The sequence below is a fragment of the Halichondria panicea genome, chromosome 8, assembly GCF_963675165.1.
Source record: "Halichondria panicea chromosome 8, odHalPani1.1, whole genome shotgun sequence".
Taxonomy (NCBI): domain Eukaryota; kingdom Metazoa; phylum Porifera; class Demospongiae; order Suberitida; family Halichondriidae; genus Halichondria; species Halichondria panicea.
Genome location: NC_087384.1, coordinates 4230575 through 4236418, shown reverse-complemented (window position 1 = coordinate 4236418; position 5844 = coordinate 4230575). Strand labels below are relative to the sequence as shown.

At 42.0% G+C, this 5844-nt stretch overlaps 1 long non-coding RNA gene across 1 annotated transcript; it reads right to left on the bottom strand.

Moving 5' to 3' along the window:
- Positions 1–4182: 4182 nt before the first annotated feature.
- LOC135340047 (uncharacterized) lies at positions 4183–5523 on the bottom strand. Its single transcript, XR_010396183.1, has 3 exons — positions 5032–5523; positions 4844–4977; positions 4183–4780 (listed from the first exon to the last, which is right to left on the bottom strand). It is a non-coding gene; the product is annotated as an uncharacterized LOC135340047 (long non-coding RNA).
- Positions 5524–5844: the final 321 nt, after the last annotated feature.

Sequence of the window (5844 nt, the reverse complement as noted above, 5' to 3'; positions counted from 1 at the left end):
CCCAGAAAGGGGGAGAGCATTTAAAGTAGGATTGTCCATGCATAACCTTCTATACAATGTAGTGTATAAAATGTAAAGGCCATTGTGGTAATCCCGTAAACTTTCCATAGTGACACAAACGTGTCAAATGATGCTTTCATTTACTCAGGCTTCGCTTCCTTATGGTGGCCGACAGGGTCACCCGCCATCGCTACCGCGAGGTGGTTACCACATTTCACTGCGACCGCCACCATCACCACGCCTCGTGCATAAGTACATGTACTACAAAGGTAAATGGTATAGTGCATGAATAGTCTATGGTAAATTGCAGCTATGATCTCCAAGTTTCTTCGGGCGTGTTGAACGACATGTGTATGGTGGCCGAGAAGGGTCACCCGCTATCATCTCCCGCCAGAATAACCACGCGTGAAAACTTTGTTAGCTGCACTCACAGTAGGCATGTTCAACACAAATCGCCAAATTTTTTAGGTAAGTCTGCACAAGGTCAAAGGTCAATGAATCTCTATCCGCATTCTAACATAATTATTGTATACTTTGTGCTAGTAATTCATTGAGTAGCTCTAGGACCGAATCCAACTCAGCTGCACGGTGCATCGATGGCCGGCCATTCAGCAAAAACATTATTTATAATATTGCATGGCTTCTTAATTTGTGCATGTTGAACGTGTCCTTTCGTAAGCATGGCTAACAAAGCTTCTGCGCGTGGTTAATTGTGTCGGTAGTCACTATGCTATAGGATTGATTCAGCCAAGCTACAACAAGAGCGCAAAGAACATTTTGTTGGGAAAAGTGCATGGTTGGTCCAAAACCAAAAAGAATGCGAAGAAAATTGGTCAGTTGGTGGTTGATATAGTATTGGCATGGTTCGAGTGAGGTGTAGCGCTATAGTTCACCCCTTCTGACAGTTGTTGTAACTTACAAGGTTCTCGTTCTCATTGTAATTTGAGCAATGTGACAGAGACAGCATGCAGGCAGCTGGAGTAGATCAGGTTATATATACTAGATCTACTACTTCCGTTTTATTTGCCTTCCAAATGACATTTTGACTATGCTTTAATCGTCTAAATATTAACCCTGCATGTTAAAGCACTCCTAATGGAGATCCACGAGATACATTGTCGAGTGTAGGGGTTGGTAGATTATGCTGACATAATTTGGTGACATAATGGAATAATGATATGGGCACCTTTATAACAATTATGAGAATAATACAGGCATTGCCATAGTTTTAGGCCTGATGGAAGAACTGGTGATTAATTATCCCGCGGGCCATACTTCGAAAACTGATACTAGATCCCGAGTCCTTCGGCATTCTATTTGAGTCATGTGGCCATCAATACTTTGATGTTACTTGTGCGACGACAGTCTATGTGCTTTAATGTGAAATTATTACAGAAATAATGCTTACCCCTCTGAGACCACCAGATACATTGCTAGGCAATCACATCCTAATAGCGGAAATCTAATCAGTAATAGAAAGCACAATAGATCTATAGTCGTCTCAGGCCTATAATTATTATGAATTATGTATATAAATGGAGAGATAGAGCTACGAGTATAAAGTACTGTACTAAATTAAAAGTTTTCTAGAAGTAGATATCTATAATAATTATGTAGCTGTTTAATCTACATGTCATAGTCATTTGATCCTTGACCATATGTCTGCCATCTCCTCTTCCTGACAAGAAGCTGACAGCTAGCTCCTGTTGACTGAATCCCCTCAGGTACTCCTGCTCTTGCCTGATTCGTCGCTCAAATACCTCCTCCACGTCACTCTGGGAAAACCCTTCTTCCCCACGTACTCTATACTTGTATACCTGCAGGCACTGACTACGAAACAAACCACACCTCCCAGAGCTAATGCCAGCGTCACCAAGAAGTAACCAAATTCGCAACTAACAATGGTAGACTCCTGAGCAATTTTTCTTTGTGAATAGACACTAAATGGATATACGAAGGCAGCACCTATAAGTTAGTAGAATCTTCTGATTGCATATAGTAGGCCGACAAGTACACCTTTCATTGTGTGTGGTCCTTGAGCTGATATGAGTTGTGGCTAACAAAATAATAGCCTTAGGGGCAATGTCCAATAAAAGATTTGGTATTATTTGTACCCCCAGCTCATGTGCAAAGAGTCAATGTCATCTCTCTTTTGAAAAAACAAGCAGATGGTATTCTGTTCTTGATTAATATACCTTGTGACATGTCCTATCAGATCAATCACTAACATGCTAGCCACAGACAGTGTATAGAAAACGGCCGATATGCCTAAAGTATTCGGGTGTACCCTGTTTTTCACATCACAGTATACACTACCCAGATGTAAACGGGCATAAAAATTAGTGTGATCAAATTAGAAAGAGACCCACTTTCCAAGAGAATCCATCATTCCAACTTTCCCAGCAGGACAAAACATGGGGGCATTATCCCCTGAATGGCTGGCCGCCAAAGGAGGCAAAATTTTGTGACTTCACAATAAATTATAAAGCACACGATTTTTGTTGTTGTGGAGATGCATCACTAGCTCAGCTCTCAATATGGAATCATAGAGAGAAGAGAGAAACTCTTTTATCTATCATGGTGGAATCACAGTACATGCATGTAATAAGTGCACAAGCAAGTGAGCACTGCCCATTTATTAGAGCTAGTTTATCTTGTGTAAAGCTCATTGTTTGAAGATTCTAGCAGTATAAGCTTTTCCAGGCTTGATAAGCTTTTTGGAGTAACATAGCTGCTCAGAAGCAGCAACCTTGCAAATCCAGGATATATATCTGAGGTGAATAGCAGTTTCCTTTGTAATCTGGGATAGTCCTGACCAATTCGGGACAGTTGGCCCCTATGCAAGTGCTTTGTGCTGCATGAGGCCTGATTCATGGAATGGTGCTGTGATGGCTGGGCCAGCCGGTCGACCAGTTGCATGAAATGTGTGCGTGTGAGGAGAGCTTCATTCAGCAACTGGCACTGCATAGACTGTAAATACTGTATTAATATAGCTGGTTTTTTGTTGTTGTACTTTTGAATATTACCGCTGTTGCGCAGTTAGGGGGGGGGGCTAGAATGTTAAAATTCTAGGCCCGGGGGGCCCAATCTCATGGGGGGCCTAAAATTTTATGACACCGGTACAACACTTTTCAAGTGCATTCTGTGTTAAATACAATGAAGAACTAGAACACTGAAGTGCAAACCTTTGGCGTTAATTTGGGTCTCTACAGCCTCGAGTCAAAGCCGTGTATACATATAGACCAATGTGCAAATTCAAGCTTCTTAGCTTCTTAGCTTTTGCTCACTTTTATTCGACACTGAAGCTTTATAACATCTAACTACTAACTACTACCTTGTTTTGTTGAGGCTATCCATGGTACAAACACAGCGCTATCGCATCCAGGTGAGCAGACTCGGAATACACAGAACAACTACTATCCCGAGTCACCGCGGCGTGGCCTCGGGTTAATAATATCCTTATACCGGTCTCCCTAGATTCTCGTATTTCGATACTTTTCGGTACTCCCTAGCCAATCCTAGCATATTGCAAATGTTTATGCATTAAATTTACGATCCTGCATGTATAGATACTTCGATTACATAAATTAATTAACCCCCTACACAAAGACTATGTCTATGAATAAACTCCAACTTAATGCTTTCCCATTCAAATCACCATGGGAAATAGAATTGCCTGACTGTCACAGTGTGCATGTACCGGTATTATATACATGGAATGTATCAATTAGTGGTGCATATACTCAGACACATCCGCACGTTGAAAGCTTATCAAACACATGCATAATGCCCATAGCCAGTATTCTGCAGATAGTTATTCTACAAATCATCGTAAGCAGATTTTTATGCAATGGACAACCATATGCATGCACTGGAATGAGCTGTCCGGATGGATTGTTACTAGTGCCAATAACTAACTTTAGTGATTCAGAGAGATGGACCTCCGACACTAATGAGACTGTGCAAGTGGTGTACTATAACGAGATGGGAGAGCTCCAGGGCTGTCTGCCTGACTATGATGATATGGAACTCTTTCAAATTGTGCTAAAGGTTGTGTGCAGTCTGTCAACTGTTGGTGATGGTTTTGTAATAACATCATTATGTCTGTTTCGAACCATCCGCACTTCTTTTCATGTGCTGATAATTAACGTGTGCCTGGCCAATTGTGGATTCGATCTAACAGTGGTAATATTGAGATCTTTAGAGAACACAAAAGAGCAGTGTTGCTACATTTTTTCCTGTTGTCACAATTCATGCTCATGTCAGCCACAATGTTAGATACTGTTTGTTCCTTCTATAATGCTAGTAAACTGAAGAAACAGTCCCTGAACTGTCGATACAGATGGATTCCTATACTACTAGATTTAGTGTTTGGCTGGGGAGTGCCATTATCGATCGTAACAGCAGCTCTAATTGTTGACAATACAAGCAAATGGGTAGGATATGGGCATGATCTTAACACCTGCTGGATAGATTATCTTGTCTCAGAGGTTATTTTTATCGGCATACCATTCTCGATTTCCATACTCTTCAATGTCATTATGTTCACTATTCTTATTGCTCTAGTGATCAGGTTGCTATCCTGACGTCACTGGTCAGGATAGCAACCACAAGTGTTGAAAGAGCCATTCCACGTCAGTAGTTTTAGCGCAGGTAGTTCTATAAGATCGGACCCTTGGGAAGGACACGAGTGGCACTGGGGCATCCTCTTTCAATGAGTTCACACCCATCAGCTAGGAGGAGTACGACGGGGGTTGGAGGGGAAGGTTCCATTTTGCTCCTGTATACAAATTAGTATTCATGAACTTAAATTCACCATTCCACTATACATTTTGTAACTCACAGTGATGGTCCACACAAACTAGCCACGATCCCAGGCCGCACTTCCTTGAAGGCCGGTGAAGGAGGCTAACACAACACCAGTGCCAGTGCCGTAATGTCATATCTTGATCCAGATACCAAGGATTGGGCTATAGGCTATAGTGTACAATTTCCAATGATGAAAGGGTATTATTGATTTATATCGCTCACCTTGACAATACATCCCAGGCCCAGCCACTTGTGGACACCCCTGAGCATAGTATACAAGAGATCGATGGCCAGAGTCTGAGGATAGACTCTACCAAGTGTATCTGGAAATCAGTGGTCTAATCAAGCGCTTGTATTAAATTGTGTAGTCAATCAAAGGTAGCCAACTGATAGCAGAAACTTGAGAACCTAGATCTGTTCTTTCACAAGAGTGATGCTCCTTCTTTCTTCGCACAAGACAGCTCCTCACACTCCAGCTAGCTAAGCCTATATCTATGACGAATAGACCTAAGACACGGAGTTCTTTGTGATTTAACGGTGATTTTACGGAGTAAGTATGCTTACATACACTATTAGTGTTCTATTCGCTCCACCTTGCTCAGGTATTCGCTCTTTTTTAGCGAATACCTGAGCAACCACAGCAACCACAGCACATGCCCAGATACACGCCCAGATACAATCAATACCAGGCCGAGGAGGCGACCTAGCGTTCAATTAGAGACGGATCGGCCTGGGATCGAGGCTATATATATACATGCATGGTTATTACATACGGCTTCTTCTGCACTTTGTACTCTAGTACTTAATGGTGGCCTGCTTTTGCAGTGCCCTTTGTGTATGCTGGAACATAAAATCAGTAAATTTTGTTCTCGATCACCTTTAGTCTTCAATGGTAGTCATCTCCTCCTCCTGGTAAGCTGACAGCTGAATCCCCTCAGGTACTCCTGCTTTTGCCTGCTTCATTGCTCAAATACCCCCTCATAATTTCGAGAAAATCCCTCCTCTCCCGATGTATCGAGTTTACACTTGTACCTC